We start from the raw sequence: 20,573 nt of genomic DNA, 5'->3' as shown, positions 1-20,573 counted from the left end.
TCATGGGACATATGAGAAAACATATGTAAAAACAATGTAACATTTATAAATTTCAAAATATGAGTTAGAAATTTCGGATTGAGCTGATTTTTTGTGAGGATGATCTCTATGATGGGATGATCATCCGAAATAAAAATCAGTTCAATCGGAAACTTCTAACCCCATTAAAAGTGATTTAGAATGTGGACCGTCGATTTTTTATCAATTTTTTTTTAATAATTTGTAAATCACTTTTGATGGATTTAGAAGTTTCTGATTGAGCTGATTTTTTGTGAGGATGATCTTCTCATCATAGTGACCATCCTTTGAAAATAGCAGTTGAATCCAAAACCTCTAACCCATATTTTGAAAAACCATTGTTTTTTCATATGTTTTTACATATGACCCTTGAACCGCCCCCTTATTTAATTACCTTGAATTTGATTGATAGGTATATTATGAAATTTTTTTTAATTTTATATTTTTTTGGGGGGTTCATTTTTTTTAATAGGAATCAATTCTGAATTTTTCCTGATTTTTTCAGATTTTTTAAATGGTTAAAGACCATTATTTCAATGTTAAACGAAACGACTCGACGAGACGAGACGTATCGTCCGAGTCAACTTGGTATCGGAGGTGAACGAGACGAGACCGAATACCGAGTTTAAAAACCATGGTAAGACAACAAATATTCTTTTTTTTAGGTGCGATGTGTGCTGTAAGTAAAAATTTTCTTTTTTATCTTTGTATGCATTTATTTATTTTTTCCTTCCCAACCTGTGCGTGATGAGGGTATTAAAGAAAATAAATACAAAAAGAAAGTTTCCTCTCTCTCTTTCTTGCGTTTTTCTTTGTCTCTTTCTTCTTAAAAAAAAAAAAAAAAAAAACAAGACGTCTTCTTCCCAAAACGATTGGAGATCTCGACTCGGACCATTGTCGAATTCTTTGGCATTTGTCTTCGTCCCCATCTCAAGTCGAGTGGACAATTTGTCCCAAACCTGGTTCGTCTTCTACCAGAGACAGAGGCGAACTCATCTTCTTACCCAGATCTACCATTTTCGTCTCTCTCTACCATTTTCGACTGCACAGAGAAAAGTTGAACATCTTACTTCAATAAGAGTAAAATGTAAATCATGTAAAGTACTCTCATTCTGTCCCCACATCTTTTACTTAGTACTGTTAATATTTGAGTTCACTTTAACTTCTCAAGCATTTGGTCAAAACATCTGTTTGACTTTTCAAATTTTATTTTATTTTTTTCTTATTTTTATTTTTTTTAAAAACGGAGGGTTTTTTAGTCATGATTATTACTGGCAGGAACATAATAGTTCTATATAAAATTCTTAAAAAATAATAATAATAATAATAATAATAATAATAATAATAATAATAATAAATAGATGAACTTACTAGTTATTGTAGCCCTTTTGTTACAATGGTGTCGAAGATAAATTTTTTCTTTTCTATTTGTCACACTAACTTTTACCTATCACACATCACATTAAGATATTGGCTAATTCTATTTGTTCTTACAAACTATAAATTGGTATGACATTAACAAAAGGTGGTATGACAATAATAACTCATTTGTTGGTTACACATACTTGTAGAGAAAGGAACAATTTCTTTTGTTGATTGAAAGTTACAATTAGCTCACCAATTTTTACTAACGTTACATCAATAGTGTGCAATTAGCTTAGTAATTTACTATAAATTGGTGTGACATTAATAAAAGGTGGTATGGTAATAGTAACTCATTTGTTGGTCACACGTAATTGTAAAAAAAGGAACAATTTCTTTTGTTGATTAAGAGTTACAATTGGCACACCAACTTTTACTAACGTTACTTCAATTGTGTGCAATTAGCTTAGTAATTTACTATAAATTGGTGTGGCAATAGTACCTCACTTGATGGTTACACGAAAAGATTTTTTTCATAAAAGGGTTGCACCCTAAGTTTTGTTAATATGACATAATTCGTGGTTTTCAAATAAGTAAGGTTATCATCACTAATTTAGTGAAATTTTAAATTTTGCTAATGGTTATGGACCTCACCACATGGCAAAAAAAATCATAACTCCTTATATTCATAACTATCATTCTATCCTCAATTTAATATTCTTTGAAATCTCGAATTGTTCTAAGTCGCCCCAAAGTGATCCTTGATTGGACCATAGAAAAAAGAGTCATTTTTTTCTAATTCATTTTAAAAACTAAAAAATAAAAAAGTTTTTTCTTGTACCTATTTCACTAATTGTCCGATGATTGATTATTTTTGTTCTATAATCTTTTTTCTTTGCCTATTTGATACGCCATGATCCTGATTGTTATACATTCTCAATGCTATGGATTTTATATCATTGTTAATGTGATGTTCATATTTTGATGGTTTGATCTAGTCCACGGGCCCATTCATTTATATTACAATGCATTGCACTCTTGCATGTCCCTTATAGCCAACATAGCATTAGTGCGAGGCCTGATCTCCACGTGAGACACGACGTCATTCATGAAAATCATAACTCCATTTACCTACCGTTATGGTATAAAAAATTGGAGCATCAATACCATTCGATCAGGTGACCATGAAATGTATATCGATACCTTACGCTGGAGCAACCTGAGCCTATGTCCTATTGTAAGTCGCAAAGTCACATGTCCCGATTGCCAACGTAGTACTAATACGTGGCCAGTCCCTTTATGGGATGCTAAATTATTTATGAAAGCTACAATCCTAGACTTGTACCTATACGGTATATCAAGGCAAGTCACCATGTACCATCTAATTGAGTATACTCGAGAGGTATTTAGGTGCACTTGGGTAAGAGTGGCCAGATAAATTGTATTATATCTAGTAAACCAATAATCTAGAAGCCTTCTTATTGGTCATGACCCAAACTGACTATGGGTGTTTCCGGGTTGTTCTATTTAATCTAACTAAAAGGTAAATGGGTGGACTGGTCTACACCGTTACAATTAAACCCGCAATACTGGTCCAACCCATTAGACTTAATTGATGAGACATGTCGATTAATATCAATTAGTCTATTTGGTAAATGGATTTTATGGGTTAACCACATGGACCGGTTGAACTAATTGACTTAAAAATATTGGATAAAGTGATTCAAGTAAATCATTTATATCCATTAGATCGAATCAGCCCAAACTCAAATGGGTACATAATCCCAATTACCTTGTATCGGCCAGTTTAATTAAATGGACTGAATAATTCATATTTAATAAGATTGGGATCAGTAAAAAAAATCATATTAAGAGATGTACCGATTAGCACAATTTGGATCTTACTTTTAGAAAATCATACAACTTTAATCGTAATTCAAAATTTTCTAAGATTCCTGATCAATCGACAAATCATCTTCATGTAATATTTTTTACTTAGAATGTTTCATCGGGTAAAGACTATAAATCTAGGGGGTTAACTTAATAAACACTATCAAGAATGACTTTTTATTTCTAATTGTTAAAACCTATTCTCGGGTCTACAACCAATAATCCACCTTTGATAGGGTTTTAAGATACCATTGCATTTAAACTTAAGCGTCCACCACCTAGTTGGAATCGAGAGTCAGGTCGATTAAGGCGGACATCAGCATCAAGTGAACCGTTAGAAATGACCTCTGAATCTGAACTCGTCGAGATCCGCAAAATCCTAGTAGTCTTTGCAATGGACATAAATAACATAAAATAGCAAAATAGAAGTGGTAGAATAAATCTCTGAATCAGCACCCTCTGACGATCAAAAAGGCAAGGAACCAGAAGGCAGCGCAAATAGAAATCCGCAAGAGGTTTATGAACTTGATGGAAATGAAGAAGTCTTTAATAGGAGCTCAATGCTAGCCAACAGAATAACTCAGTTGGAAATAACCTTGGAAAATATAAAAGGGATTGATGAAATCGTAGCAGGTATCGAGACTTTGAATCAAATCTCTAAGATATGTCTGCCTGGGAAGTTCGTAATGCCAAAGATGGAAAAGTTCAATGCATTATAAAACTTTTTCCCTTTCAAAAAATTAACATATTATCTACAAAGTTATTAACTTAGTTACAATTTGTTACAATGAAGATATAAGTAAATGTTTTTCTTCAAAATAAAAGTATTAAATTTTTAGAAAGGTAGCTCTTTTTAAGCTCGAATCGATAATTTATATGAAAAATTGAAGAACTTTATATAACATGCATTAATTTAAAAAAAATAAAAAATCTTAAATAATTTATAATATAAAAAGAAATGACAAATAAATCATGTCTAGGTATCCGTAGGTACCTGTTAGATAGAACCTAATGATTTTGATTTGGTTTTGATTAATTAAATGTGTACCCATTGACACCCATACATGTAGGTCGTGCAAATTCTGGTTTTGGCTAATATAACGTAAATGGTATGCCGTCGAATCTCTATGCCAGTTATTCTTTTATTTATAAATTTGCTTGTATATCAGCATTTTTTTTTTTTTTTATAAATGTAATCTTTTGGATTGTAACTTTTTAAAGTGTATTTTAATATTCCCAAGGCCTTCAGAACTGTTTTTACTACCAGAACTGATTTTTACTCCTTTTTAAGTTGAACGCTTATTTTGTAGTTAAACTTCACGGGCCAACTCAAAAACTCACTGACGTGACAGTGTAAGAGTAGTATTTTTTATTCCTCGTAGTTTTTGTAGTAACGTAATGCGAGGGAAAATATACGATTCTGATGAGTACGCGTCACTTGAATTTTTGACTTACCCTGTCGATTAAATTACAAAATCATTACACGTTTAGTTTATTTGATGGAGTAAAACACATTCTATTTAAATCAGTATCCAATGATAACCGTAGAGAAAATTACACTGAAAAACAAAACAAACAAACTATAAGCGAAAGTGGACGTTATCAATAATTTTTGTTATCAGTAAGGAAAATCCTTTTTTTCAAATGCTTAGATTTCTAGTTTACAAGCCTTTGCCATTGAAGACTAAAACCATCAAACAACAGTTTGAAAGCAAGAGCAAGAGCAAAGCTTACCTCATTATAACAAAGTCAATTACAGAGACACAAAGCAGAAAGAACAGATTAAAACTTGCAAAATCTCGGATTTATACATCATGTGGGTGCGCATGAATGGCCATTTATTACTTTAATTTCTAAGGCCGTTTTTATTTAAAATTCTAGCCATTTTAATTCGTTTGTATTGGTGTATGTTCTGAACCAATATAAAAATGAAAAGGTTTGAGACCATTCTATATGGTCACTTCATCTTTTATTTAAATGCTTTTGTTTAGTCGATTTTGTTGAGTTTGACTCGAATTATGAAACGGTGGAAAGATTGGTGTTGGAAGAGTCCAACAACAACACAACTCTTTCTCCCTTATCTTTCTCTCTCTCTTATCTTTACATGAGAAAAAACGTGGGTGCCTATCCTGCCGAGATATCAGGAGAAGTAACGGGTTGCTGTTTTTTTTGGTAGAGATAGATTAATAAAATATAAAAAAAAAAAAATAGGTAGAGTTTTTTTTTTTTTTTGGGGCTGCTAGAGAACACAGAAACGTTGGTTTTCTGAGTTGTAACCTTTCACTTTGCTTTATATAATAAAACAGACCGTTGCCGCCCGTGGATGTAGGCATAGCCGAACCACGTAAATCATTGTGTCGTGTGCTTGTGTGTGATTGTTATCTTGCATACCGTGTGTGATTCTTAAGCAGGTATTCAGACCTAGATCGAAGGGCTGTGCGGCGTTGATTGTTTCATATCAAATCGTCATCGTCGATTGCATTTTGTTGGATTCAAAAAAAAAAACCCAACAATTGGTATCAGAGCACTTCCGGGGTGTGTTTGATATTTGTTTTTTTTTTAATCAATGACTGAATCAGCGGGTTCATCGAAGGTTGCAAGAATTCATGGATTTGACATTGTCAAATTCAATGGGAAGAACAGTTTTTCACAATGGCAGACTGTGGTAAGAGACATCTTGGTGAACGTGAAGCAATCAAAGGCTTTACGTGGGAAACCCGATCCTTTACCCGAGAAGTGGGATGAGGATGCTTGGGTGGAGTTGGACGAGTGTGCTCGATCCACCATACGTTTGAGTCTTATACCCGACTTGGCAGAACAGTACAAGGATGAGAAGACGGCGAAAGATCTTTGGGAAAAACTAGAAAAGATTTACTTGAAGAAAGGCTTATTGACACAGTTATACATGAAACGGAAACTTTACGGATTCCGTATAGACCCCGGGAAGTCCCTAATCGACAATATCAATGAGTACAATAAGGTCTTGACTGATTTGAAGAATATAGACTTTAAGTTGGATGATACAGACAAGTCCATGATATTGTTGTGTGGTTTACCTCATTCCTATGATGCGTTTATTGACAATCTTTGTGGAACCAAAGAGAAAGAAGACAAGCTTGTTTATGACGAGGTTGTGGCTGCCTTACAAGATAAGGCGTTAAGGAGTTCTGCATATGAGAAGCCTGATGAAGGTATGTATGTCAGTAGAGGTAGACCTGCACAAAGGGTCCAAGGTAACAGGAATCGTTCCAAGTCTAGAGGAAAAGGCAAGAAAGGGGATTGCTTCTTTTGTAAGCAACCAGGTCATCACATTGCAGATTGTCCTAAGCGTTTGGCTAAGGAAGAAAAGAAAAAGGCAAATGACTCTTCAGACAGCGCATCCATCGCAGAGATAGATTCATGTGTGGCTGCAACAGATATTGGCAGTTTGAGTTCTGAGGTGTTGACCGCTACCCAGAATGAGTTTCGTGCAGGGAATTGGCTTCTAGACACGGGAGCTTCGTTTCATATATGTCCATACCGTGAGCAGTTCACTACATATAGGGCAGTGAATGGAGGTACAGTTTTGATGGGAGACGATGGTGCTTGCAAAACTGTAGGTGTAGGGACAGTAAGGATTAGATGTCATGATGGGGCTATTCGTACCTTGACAGAGGTTAGGCATGTGCCAGACATGCGAAGAGGTCTGATTTCAGTTGGTGTATTTGATGCCATGGGATACAGATACGCAGGGGGCGGTGGTTTCCTGAGAATCATGTGGGGCGACAAATGCATCTTGAAAGGAGAACTTCATGGGACTTTGTATCTTCTATGTGGGAGTGCAGAAACAGGTGAAGCTATGGTAGCTCAAGCAGTAAATCAGAAGCAGATGGACCAGACACAGTTATGGCATATGCGGTTAGGGCACATGAGTTCTAAAGGTCTGGACATCCTTAGCAAACGAGGTTTGCTTGGCGGGGACAAGACGTGCAAGCTGGACTTTTGTGAGCATTGCATCTTTGGGAAGCAGTGCAGAGTTTCTTTTGGCACGGGTGTTCATCGCACTAGAGGTATTCTTGATTACATCCATTCGGATGTTTGGGGCCCAAATAGGATTGTTTCTAAGGGCGGTGCGAGGTGGTTCGTGACTTTTATAGATGACTTCTCGAGGAGAGTTTGGTTGTACACCATGAAGCATAAAAATGAAGTCACTAGTATTTTCAAGATATGGAAGGCCATGGTTGAAAAACAAACAGGTAAAATGGTGAAGTGCATACGTTCTGACAATGGTGGAGAATACAAAGAAGATCCTCTCAAACAGTTTTGTGAAGAGCAGGGTATTGTCAGACACTTCACAGTGAAGTCCACACCTCAACAGAATGGAGTAGCAGAGCGGATGAATCGTACTTTGCTAGAGAGAGCACGGTGCATGTTGTCTAATGCAGGACTGAGTAAAGTTTGGTGGGCTGAAGCTGTTACTACGGCGTGCTATCTCGTGAACAGAAGTCCTTCCACAGCCATTGAGTTCAAAACGCCTATGGAGGTATATACTGGTCATTGTGTAGATTATTCTAATTTACATGTATTTGGTTGTCCGGCATATTTCCATGACAGGGATGACAAGACAGGTGTGAGAGCCAAAAAGGCGATATTTCTTGGTTATCCAGATGGAGTTAAGGGGTACAGGCTTTGGTGCCCCGAGGAACATAAATTTGTGATTAGTCGTGATGTTACCTTTGATGAAAAGGTTATGATCAGTGTTCACAGATTTACAGGATGGGATTCTCAGGAGGGTCTGAGCAGTGGTGATAAAGTGGATGATTTTTTGAAGGTGGAGTTTGGTGCTCCAAAGACACCATCTCATGATGTCACAGAGCCATCTTCATCTAAGCCCTTAGATACTTTAGATCATGGTACTACAACAGATGTAGGAGATTCTTCATCCACAGGGGGTGATGATAGTGATTTTAATGTTGATGGGGCTGATACAGATGTCGAGGTGGGTGTTCCTATAGATGAACCTATACAACAACAAGAACAAGAAAGTGAGCCATCTTTAGCAGAACGGAGGGAACCCAGGAATAAGCATCAACCAAGTTATTTGAAAGACTATGTTTCATATGTATCAATGGCGGTTGGTGATGAGCCTTCTTCATATAGGCTTGCTATGTCAGACACACATGGTAAGGAGTGGAGGGCAGCCATGGATGAAGAGATGAAATCTCTTCATAAGAATCATACATGGGAGCTTGTGAAGCTTCCACATGGGAAGAAGGCGATCGGTTGCAAGTGGGTTTATACAGTAAAAGATGGTTCTCCAAATCCCAATGAAAAAATTTCAGGTGTACGTTACAAGGCAAGATTAGTGGCTAAGGGATATGCACAGAAGGAAGGTGTGGATTATAATGAGATCTTCTCTCCAGTGGTGAAACACACTTCCATCCGGGTCCTTTTAGCATTGGTGGCGCAGTTTGATATGGAGCTCGAGCAGTTAGATGTCAAAACGGCCTTCTTGCATGGTGATTTGGATGAGGATATTTATATGTCACAGCCCGATGGTTATAGAGTTGTTGGGAAAGAGAGCTTAGTGTGTAAGCTCAAGAAGTCATTATATGGCTTGAAACAGGCATCAAGGCAGTGGAATCTTCGTTTTGATGCATTCATGAAAAAACAGAGATACACACGTAGTAAGTACGATCCATGTGTTTACTACAAGAAACTCAATGATACTTCTTATATTTATCTCTTACTCTATGTTGATGATATGTTGATTGCTGCGAAGAATAAACATGAGATTGACTTACTGAAGTCTAAATTGAGCATGGAGTTTGAGATGAAGGATTTAGGGGCTGCCATGAAGATATTGGGGATGGAAATCCAACGTGACAAGGAGAAGGGCAGATTGTGTCTCTCACAGAGACAATATATAGAAAAGGTTGTTAACCGATTTAGGATGCATAATTCTAAGGCAGTTAGCACACCATTGGCTGTCCACTTCAAGTTATCAGGGAAGATGTCTCCTACTACAGAAGGAGAAAGAGAGTACATGTCACAGGTACCCTATGCTAGTGCAGTGGGGAGTTTAATGTATGCTATGGTGTGTACACGTCCAGACATTGCTCAAGCTGTTGGTGTTGTTAGTCGGTATATGAGTAACCCGGGAAAGCAGCATTGGCAAGCAGTGAAGTGGATTCTCCGTTATCTATGTGGCTCCATAGATATTGGTCTTATCTTCCAGAGAGAGAGGAAGATGCAGGTTTACGGATACGTCGATTCTGATTATGCTGGTGACTTGGATAGGATGAGGTCTACGTCAGGGTATTGTTTTACTATGTGTGGGGCTCCTATCAGTTGGAGGTCTATGTTACAGGCTACAGTTGCGTTGTCTACGACAGAGGCTGAGTACATGGCAGTGACTGAGGCAGTAAAGGAAGCTGTTTGGCTTCAGGGCTTGATTGGTGACTTGGGCATTTCACAAGAAGTTGTGTCTGTCAGTTGTGACAGTCAGAGTGCTATTCATCTAGCCAAGAATCAAGTGTATCATGCCAGAACGAAGCATATCAATGTGAGGTATCATTACATTCGTGATATCATTGAGGATGGTGAGGTCTTACTAGAAAAAATCGACACCAAGGACAATCCAGCGGACATGTTGACCAAAATTGTATCTGGGATCAAATTCTCTCATTGCTTGAACTTGATTCGTGTTTCTCATTGTTGATGACCCCATAAGGGGTATTGGGTCTTTCGGGACATAGTGACCTTGTATGGTCTTGTTTTGACTCCTAGTGTGAAGTATAGTTGCCTCGGTGGAGGATGTGGTTCTTTGGAACATGGTGGTAATGGTATTGGTGATTGGTAGTAGCTTGTAATTCTTTGTCAAGAGGTGGAGATTGTTGAGTTTGACTCGAATTATGAAACGGTGGAAAGATTGGTGTTGGAAGAGTCCAACAACAACACAACTCTTTCTCCCTTATCTTTCTCTCTCTCTTATCTTTACATGAGAAAAAACGTGGGTGCCTAACCTGCCGAGATATCAGGAGAAGTAACGGGTTGCTGTTTTTTTTGGTAGAGATAGATTAATAAAAAAAAAAAAAAAAAAAAATAGGTAGAGTTTTTTTTTTTTTTGGGGCTGCTAGAGAACACAGAAACGTTGGTTTTCTGAGTTGTAACCTTTCACTTTGCTTTATATAATAAAACAGACCGTTGCCGCCCGTGGATGTAGGCATAGCCGAACCACGTAAATCATTGTGTCGTGTGCTTGTGTGTGATTGTTATCTTGCATACCGTGTGTGATTCTTAAGCAGGTATTCAGACCTAGATCGAAGGGCTGTGCGGCGTTGATTGTTTCATATCAAATCGTCATCGTCGATTGCATTTTGTTGGATTCAAAAAAAAAAACCCAACAGATTTAACACAAAAGAAACTATTTTATTGCCATTTGTATATTTATATTCGTATCTCCGTAATGAACAACACCTTTCAAGGTGAAATCCCCCAAAGAGTTGGCCTTTTATTTAGGCTGCAAGAACTTGCTATGGATGGTAATTCTTCTGTAGGGGTAATTCCAGTCAATCTGTCCGTCTGTTCCAACCTCAGAAATCTCTGTTTAGGTCACAATATGCTCGTAGGTAATATACCCATCGAGCTTGGCTTTTTGTCGAATCTCATTCTATTGTCTCTTAGTTCCAGCAATCTATCTGAAGGGATTTCTGACGACCAAATCTTTTTGTCGAACCTCATTCTATTGTCTCTTAGAACAAAGGGTTTTCTGCTTCATTTGGTCGTCTTTCATCTCTCAACATGCTTTCTCTAGAACAAAATCACTACCTCAAAAAAGTTAAATTCACTATAGTGTTAAATTCGATGGCTGTGGCCACTTGTTTATTTTTTGTCGGCCCAAAGCCCACGTCCAGCCCAATAAAAAAATTGGTGGCGTTAGCCCACCGAATTTGCTACTGCTTTAATGGGAAAAAAAAAGAACCTCCTCTACTCTTCTCTTTCTCTCTCTCTTCACCTCGTTTTCTTACAGATTGAGGAATCGAAAGCTACAATCGATTAATCAAATCGTTGATCGTCTTCTGTGACACAGAGTCATCCTCAAATTGAAGAACGTAAGCTCAAATCCTTTATATTTTCTTCTCAGTCAAATATTTTCGAAGCTCAAACTGTTGATCTGTTCAAAATCCTTCAAAAACCCCTAAGAACTGCGTCTAATCGTTGATCTCAAAAACCCTAAGGGTATGTTTGATTGCACATGGAAAATAAGGTGGAAAATCAATTTCCATGGAAAATGACATTTTTCAAGTGTTTGATTGCACATGGAAATAGAATTCATTTTCCACCCCATTCAAAAAGTCCACTAAATCATGGATTTCACTTTCCCACCCATATGGGTGGGAAAATGAAATCCACCCATGTTTTCCATCTAAATTATTCCCTACCACCACCACTACCACCACCACCACCACCACCACCATTACACTAACCTTGCCGTCGTCGTCATCGCCGTCGTCACCATCGCCATCGCCGTCGCCGTCGGCTCCGTCTCCGACCACCTTCTCTCTCTCTCTCTTCTTATTTTTCTTCTTCTCCATCCCTCACCTCCTCCGCCACCACCACCACCAAGTTCTCCCCCCATTTTTCTCACTTACCTTCATTGTCGCCGCCGCCACCGTCGTTGCCGCAGCCACCGTCGTCGCCGCCGCCACGTCATCGTCGTCGCCGTCGCCACCGTCGTTGTCGTCGCCGCCACCCCACCCTCCACCATCGTTGTCGTAGCAGCCACTGCCACCGCCGTCGTTGTCGCCGCCACCCGTCGCCCTCGTCATCGCCACATCCTCCTTCTCCTCTTCTTATTTTTTCTCATATTTTTTTCATGATTTTATCCAAGTGAAATCAAACAATGGAATTTGATTTTCCAACCCTACCTATTTTCCACAACTAATTTTCCATGGATTTCAAATTCCATGGAAAGTGACTTTCCATGCAATCAAACATACCCTAAGTTTCTTTGGTTGAAAACCCTAAGAACGGAGCTCCCAGGTGAGTTTTTTTTGTCAATATTTTTTAGGTTTCTTATTTTTTCCCTAATTTGTTATTTTGTTTCTATTTTATCTCTCATTTTTTAGATTTATCTCATTTTGTTGAGTGTCAAAGATTCAACTTTTTTTGAATTGGATTCATCAATTTAACTAGAAAATTAGATTTGATATGTGGATCTTCTCTGCTCTTGGAATCATTACATGTTAGTTTCTTTCAGGGAAAATCTTTTGGATTGTAGAAAACCTTACCAATCAATTAATTTAGGTTATGGCTTTCAAATTTGTTCACATTCGTGTTGGTAACTTAGTTTAGTGATAGAATTGAATGAAAGAACATGATTCATTCAATTTATTTGTTTTGATAGTGTGGTTGTATTATTTTCAACTCATCTATTTTTTAATTTTTAATTATCAATTTTTTTATCTAGGATTATTTATGTGCTCAATGGAGATAAGGTAGAATTGTTTTGAGTCATGTTGTGTAGTTGTTCTACTAAACCAATTCAAACAACAATTACTGATAAAGAGTGAAACCTAGAGACCATAATTGCTTAATAGTGGGTATTTCCCTAATCTTTATAAGGTTGGATTTCGTTTGATACTCTGATTTAATTGGGTTCAGGTAACGCTAATTAGTGTTGGGTGCGGAGTAGTTGGTAAGATTTGTTTCTATGCTGACATCCTCTGTTAACAAGGTATTGGATAATGAAGGCTTTTGGAAACAATTACCCTAGTTTCTGGACCGATCATGATGGGCAAGGAGCACCTTATAAGTTATGACTAAGGTTTAAAAGCTTGTCTCAATGCAATGTCTTGGTCGAGAGAAATACAAATACTATTTTAGACCGAGACATTATAAATGTTTCGGGGTCAATGTTTAGTTTTGGTCTTGGCCGCCGAAAAATGAAATGTAAAGGTCGAATAGTAATAAACTATAAAAATGATTATATCAACTTATACATATAAAGAGATATTTTTTTTCAAATCTACTATGACCTCTTTCTTTACAAAACTGACTCTGCTGTGTTTGAATAAGAAGCACTAGATGAAGTTTCCTAATTCCAATGTTTTGTATAAAACATGGATACTTTTAATTAATTTATTACCACTACCCATATTAAAGTAGAATATTGTGCCTGATAGTTCATAACAATTCTATAATATTTGGGATTTTTTTAGTAAGTTCACTCCATTTTCAAATAATATATGTGGGTGTTTCCTAAATAAAATTACTTTTTAGTTCAAGCAAAAAATATGCATTAATTCTACTGCTATTGGTTTTACATTAAACAATAAGATTGGGTATGTTTCACCATGCTTTGTTTGCAACTTGAATTTGCAGTTTGTAGGGACCATCACACTCTACTCCATAAGTGAATTAGAAGTTCAAGTTCACGGTTGCCAAAAGACATATAAGGGTAAGTAGGATGGGAAACTCTCAAAACTCCTACTCCCTCGTCTATCTTACCTTAGTTTCAAATTCAAAGCTCGTGTTATGTACTTAGCTTTAAAATCTTAAAAGATTCTAGTATGGCCTTCTGCATGGTAAGAAGGCATGTCCGTTGCATGCATTTCATGTGCTTGAATCATCTTTTTTATGTCCGGTGCTTTGAAATTTTTGTCCTATTATTTGGTTTATTATGTTCTGTTTCTGTTTGTCAAAACTTGCCTTATCTTAAGTGATTAAATGATAAATGATGGTGATTCTTAGAAACACCAACTTAGAGATGAGTCTCTCTTAGGCCTTCATTGTGCATAGGGAATGCTTCTGCATATATTTCCTTTTTCTGATTAATAATTTCGTTCTTTGGTAATGATGAGAGAAGGGGCATTGATTTAACATCCTACACATGGTGTGACATAAAAAAATGTTAGTATTACTGGAATTTATGCACTAATATTACTAGACACCCTGAACATAGTTTCTGGAAATTTATGGACTCTTTAAACAACTTGTATGACTATAGATGATTGATTTCTACCCTACCTTGTGAGGATAGCATGTACCATATAGCTGCAGAGTTTCTATGAAGGAATTCACACATTAAGAAGATCTCATCCAGATAGCCACTCTATTTTTGGTACTGTGATCGATTGTAAATCTTGCTAAATAAATGCAGAGATTAAGATTAAGAAATTGACTTTAGGTAAGTCGAATTCGTTCCACAGGGACAATGAGGATTCACGGATTCATTCGGATAAAAATGCCAAAACAGAATTGGAAAACAGATTAGTTTTAAAAACAAAACAAAGTTGTAGTAGAAACTAAATTGAAATCTAAACAGAAAAGAAAGATTGAAAATCTAAGAAAGAGAGATTAGAGAAGTTAATCAAACCTTTGCAATTAATCCATAATGTAGATAAATTCGAAATATAACTCAATCCATGGAGCAAGTCATTGCTCATGGATCGGATGGTGGAACAATTAAATCCTTGAAAGTAATTAAAAGATAATCATGAAAACACTAGCATGATTGAGATTGCCCAACTTATCTTCTAATTTTTCACATAGCATAGCCATTCTTGAACTCATCTAAGTAATGGCTATCTAAGTTGGATCAGAATTATAAGTTGGATTACCTTAATCAGAAGAGAGTTGTCAGATTTAGAACATGTAAGCAAAACAAGAATTTAAATCTACACTAGAGGGATTAATTTGCTATGGCTTCCTTAACTTCTCTAATGAGAATTTAGCCAATCATCGCAAGAACTAAAATTGCATAAATTAATAAAAGAGAAAAGAGAGAATGGGTGAAGAAGATGATGATTGATTAGTAATGCTCCTTTAATAGCTCTCCAAAGGATTACAAGAAGTATGAATGGATCACTCTTGAAGTTCTCACTACACTCAAGAGGTCTCTCAACAGAAAATTACAAAGAATTCTAAGAAGAAACTAAAGACAATTAAAGAAGAAAAGAGCCTAAGAGGGACCCAAGAGGGGACCCCTTCTTTGAAATCAACCCTCAAATTTATAATGTTTGTATTCGGGTAATCGGAGTGATTTGGCGGATAATTCGATTCGAGTGACCCAATCAGTTACAACCACCGAAGCTTCTAGAAGCTTCTGTAAAAATCTCGAGGACAAATTCCTCGAAATGACCGCGGCGCGGTCTTGGCTAGCCGCGGTGACGTAGCGCCCAAATCGATCGAGATTTTTCTGGAAACTTCCTTTCGGCCCGCGTATTGTAACCGTAAATTGTTTCGCGATTTGATAACTTCCACGTGCGCTACAATTAACAATAAAATCTCATTAGCTCTATTAATTTGGATAAATAATTTAATTTTATAATTATTTAAAGGAACTAGTATTTATAATGTGATAGAATCCGAGAAATTACGGTCCCAAAGTCAAGTTATTGGGACCTTATCATACTGTACTTCTGTTAGTCGTTAATTGGTAAAATCGTTACTTCTTAAGTCTAATTAACATTCTATTTATCTAGTAATGAATCAAACATAGAGTGATTGTGTGTAACACATGAGATATGGTAAATTTAGAGTCATAGGGTTATGTAGGTGTACCATGATAAACCAAATAACTACACATTTGAAACTCGTCACATAGGAATCCATTGAAGTGTTGTACAGATTATTGAAAATTTTCTTTTATCTGAATGGGGGATATATTAGAAGTCGAATGTGGTACGGGAGTTTTGTCGTAACTTTGTGATTCTACATTTTTTTTCAACAAGAAATATATCTACTTAGGCAAACTGCCTCTACACAAAGTACCACTCTATTCATGCATTTATTGCTCGTAACAATCATTAATTTTCTTCAATCCCAGTTATCATTGATAGTTATTCAAGCTAGTATGGGCATATATGAGGCATTTTATAATTCGTATGTCTTTGTTTGCAATATAGGCAGTAAGAATTGCAATATTGGTGGCATTTGGTACCCTTTTCTAGTTACTAGAGCAAGAAAAACCAGGTCTAACTCTTGACACGCTGAATTTATTTTTTCTATATTTATCTTTTTTTCGTTATGATGAGCCCTGACAAGGTCACATCACACAGATAGCCATTGGCATTTAACCTGTTTGATTTGATCTGATTAATTTACAGGATAGTTAATCTCACATAGAGCATTCTACTTTTAAGGCTATCAAAAATGCATTTTAGGATTTGGGACATTTCAGTTTAGAATAGTGAGATTATTTTAGAGGAAAAAAACTATATTCAAAGTTATCAATTTTTCTCTATCTTACTCATTTCTTGTCTTTGAGACTCTTTAATGGTCATTTAAATTATGAAAAAACAAAATAAAAATGTTAGCTAGCTAAAGAAAAACGTTTTTCTTTTATTACAATCTATCCCTTCTTTATTTATTGAAGGTTAATAGACATTGTGTATCAGTTTATTTTTGTGATGGGTGCTCTCATTGACAGTACTACTTCTGCGAACTTATCCTTCAATTTGTTTTATTTGCAGACAACAGTGTCACAAAGTAGTCTTTTCGACCATTTAATTAACATTTGGGAATTTAATCTAGGGCCCGTTACAGGAACTTGTGACCTTTATTTCTTGGTGGATTTTAAGTTTCAGTCACCACTTTATCGCCAGGTATTATTTACTTCAATTTGTTAACAATTCTCATTTTTTCCACATTGAATTCTTTTCCTCTCATTATTCATCATGATTGACGTTATATAGTCTTTAAGAAGGGATAGGTATATTAAATGAAATAGATATGTTGAAGTTTGAACATACATTGATAGGAAAAAGGTGGCTTTTACATGTTTAGAGTTTCTTTGATAATTGATTCCTTGTAAACGATTCTTAGTGGACTGAATGTGATCTAAATCTGAACTCAATAGAACATTGGATATTTGTCTTTTAGAGGTGAAAGTTATGATTTCACCATAAAGTCTCAAGTATTACTACTCTCGTCTCATGACTCTGATGAAGGGAAGAGCACGCCATCTATCTCGAAATCCTTTCTTTCTCAATCGCCGAAATTCTAGAGGAAGATGAAATACATAACTAAGCATTTGACCTCTCCAATCTAGTGCATAACTAAATTCAGCTTGAGTGCTGGTTACTGGCAGTAACTACGCCCAAAAGGCTTAAGTTTTCACCTTCTACAAGTTTGATTCTTAAAAAAATAAACTATTAACTATGGGATTTTAGAAGATAGCATAATAAAAGGATTGTGGGGTTATAAGGGCTTTTTTTTTCTTGTAACATTAACCAAGGATTGGGGGAATTTTAGGTCTTCCAAAATGACCTTACTTCCGTTACCCTTCTTAGGTGCCTTGTCGAGTTAGATGGTATTTTGATGGCCAAATCCAATCTTTATTTCTTTTGCAAAAAACATAATGTCATGCAGGCAAGGTGTATGATAAAGTGGCTATGTAATTACATTAGGAAACAATCATCGTCATTTCTTTCATCCATGTGTGTATCATTTTCCAGCAACACTAGCAAAAAATTTGTCATTGACCACCCAATGACACTTCATGCTTTGTTCGCTGTAGCTGTTTCACCACCATGTTCTTCTCAAAATCCATGTGGCTGAAGCAAATAACACCTCATTTACACTCTATAATTGCTCACTTTTAATTCCACAACAATAGCAACTCCCCTCATGCCACCACCTGCTTTGGTGGATACTTATTGCAAGTCGCAGCAGCTTGTCCCACTCCTAATAACTCATCTCATGCTGCTATTTATAGTTTAGTTTAAATATAACCAAAAAAAAAAGAGCCGTCTGCAATTTTCTATTCATTGCCAGTAGCGTGCCATCTCAAGCTTTTTCTTCTCCTGCCTGTTCACCATTCTTTCATATTTTTTGACAGTAGCCAACACTCCATTGATACACCTTCTCACATCATTCACTTCCCACCTCCACCTTGTTTCACATGCTATAATAACCGTCTTGCTGCCACCTAATGTATGCGCCTTCTACTTCCCCATGTTTCTTATAGTCCATTTGAAATAAGCAGGTGTTCCCACTCAATTTGCAGTCACTCCAAGCAGCTGTCACCTTCTTTTGACACAATTGCTACCTCACTCACATTTCCTACACCACCTGCTATCAATGCATTAAGCCAAAATAACAGCTACCCCACTTCTTGGACATCTTCTTCCATGCTTACACCCTGTGCTTTGCAAATTGGACAGGAGAGACACCCCAACAATGAGGTCAGATTAAAAAAATTGTTCGCTTCTTAGTGTAGGGCAGAAAGTATTGGTGTGATGTCAAATTGGGCCATGTATTTGCTTGAAGATATTGTGTGGGGTGAGTTTGGTGGGTGTGATGATCATATAGTACCTCATCCTGCTAGTAAATAAGATATTTATTAGTAACACTACTAAGATCCATTTGATGGACACTAATGGCCCAAATGCTTATGCAATTTCATATAACGCAGATGTGGTAAATGGGTATGTTTTCTATTCAGCAGAATATGAAATTAATTTATCAACACAGAACTCTGGGTGTCAACAAAAGCTGTAACTAGTTTCCAGGAAAATGCTAGAGATACTAATTATGTAGATGAAGAAGTTACCTATTATGGTATGTAAAGAAAATACTTGAGTTAGACTACCTAGATTTCAAAGAAATAGTATTTTATTGTGATTGGGTGTATATAGAAGATTCAACTGGGTATGTGGTTGATCGAGAGACAAATTTACGATATGTTAATCTAGAGAGATTGATGAGAAATACAAAAGTGAACGATGAACTATTTATTCTTGCTTCACAAGCAACTCAAGTTTTTTATTGTAAGAATCAAAGTCAGCTTACGGAAGCTTGGCACGTGGTTTTAGAAGCTTCGAAGAGATTGAATAAAGATACAGACGTTTATGAAGATCCTCTAGCATTTGCAATAAGTAACGTGAATAATTTATCATCTGTCCTTAAAGAAGATATCTTTGAAAATGATGATGATATTGGTATGTTATGTATATATTATTTATGACAAGTAGTGTGCTATAATTGTAATGAAATACTTTTATTTCTTTCAAATGCAAATTCATTGTTGATATTGTGTAATATTTCTACTTTGATTGCTATTTAATTCACTATTTGATTTATTGGTTTTATTTTTAATCTTATTGCTTTCAAATATTTATACTATTTTTTTAATGTTATTCCATATAGGCATTATGTCGTTGACAAAAGATTCTGATGGCTCATCGATGGAGGATTCGGACAGCTAGCCGACATCGGATTCTGATAGCTCGGCACCCTCGATTCCTACACGAGAAATTCATCAAAGTTCGTCTGGTACATGTGCTTCAGCTTTAGATCCACACTCATTGTTTGATTCACGCTTTCATCTAGAATTCAATTCTATGGGGTAATGTATTGGGGATAATTCGACAGACCCATCGACACATATAGGCCATTATGCGATGGCACATGTGTTACCCTTCTATTCTTCTTAGAGGAAGGTATCGACAAAGTTGCTTGAGCTTATTTGGCGTCTTCTCCAGGTAGTATAAATATTCTATTGATTAGTTGTAATAATGATGAATATTTTTATTATATTACAATTGATTTGATATTTTGACAATCCCGTTACAACACTTCTGAGGACTACAAGAAGTTCTACCAATAGAAAAAAGGTCGTGCATGGAGAGATTGAAAATATTGATTGGGGAAGCATTATCGCAGATTTGGTAGTATGGATGCAAAGCAAAAAATTGAATAAGCCCAAAAGTAGATGGATCAAGCAAGATAATCGAGAGAAGTTTGTCTATTTAAAATCGACATCGGTTGACCAAGAAAAGAGAGAAAATGAAAGAGATTCGTAAGAAAAATAACTCTCCACACAACCGGTAGAAAGGGTATAGTAAAAAATGCAGAAGAAATAGTAAGTATTAATCTAATTATTAATTTATCTACTCTATTTCAAATATTTCTTTATTAATTAAGATGTTGATTCAAACAAATAATTGCTTTATTAATTCTTTTATTGTGAATTTGAAAACTTGGTGACTTTCCTTGTTGATTCAAATTGAGTTTTGATTAGAATATTCAGGGGGTTGAACCAATGTTTTATGGCTATAGATCTTTAATTATAGATTTTCTTTTGTATCCCCTAATGTACAACGAGAGTTTGTTGTCTTGCTAAAGTTTATGCAATTGTGTTCATGAAGAAGTTAATGAGAGTGCCACCTTACTATTACGAGACATCTGCTTTATATGATTCCTTTTGTGTGTATGTGTGATTCCTTTGTGTGTATGCTATGATGGGGGTGTGATTCCTTTTTTTTTTTTTATTAGTATAGTTCTGACCACAGAATAAGAAATGCCCTCTCTATTGG

The 20,573-nt window shown here is 36.1% G+C and overlaps 1 long non-coding RNA gene across 12 annotated transcripts; it reads left to right on the top strand.

Annotated features, from left to right (window-relative positions):
* Positions 1–596: 596 nt before the first annotated feature.
* LOC147384066 (uncharacterized) lies at positions 597–20,219 on the top strand. 12 transcript variants are annotated; one of them, XR_015172657.1, is made up of 6 exons: positions 11,217–11,363; positions 12,916–13,078; positions 13,636–13,711; positions 16,161–16,227; positions 16,789–16,859; positions 19,405–20,219. It is a non-coding gene; the product is annotated as an uncharacterized LOC147384066 (long non-coding RNA). The 12 variants fall into 12 exon arrangements; XR_015172661.1 differs by having other exon boundaries at positions 11,218–11,363; positions 12,989–13,078; XR_015172656.1 differs by lacking the exon at positions 19,405–20,219 and adding an exon at positions 18,242–19,142 and having other exon boundaries at positions 11,220–11,363; positions 12,916–12,988; positions 16,728–16,859.
* The last annotated feature ends 354 nt before the right edge of the window (positions 20,220–20,573 follow it).

Source organism: Akebia trifoliata, chromosome 15 (assembly GCF_017979445.1).
Source record: "Akebia trifoliata isolate Shusen 1 chromosome 15, ASM1797944v1, whole genome shotgun sequence".
Taxonomy (NCBI): domain Eukaryota; kingdom Viridiplantae; phylum Streptophyta; class Magnoliopsida; order Ranunculales; family Lardizabalaceae; genus Akebia; species Akebia trifoliata.
Note: the sequence above shows the minus strand (reverse complement) of the source record. Positions and strands in the feature narration are given on the sequence as shown.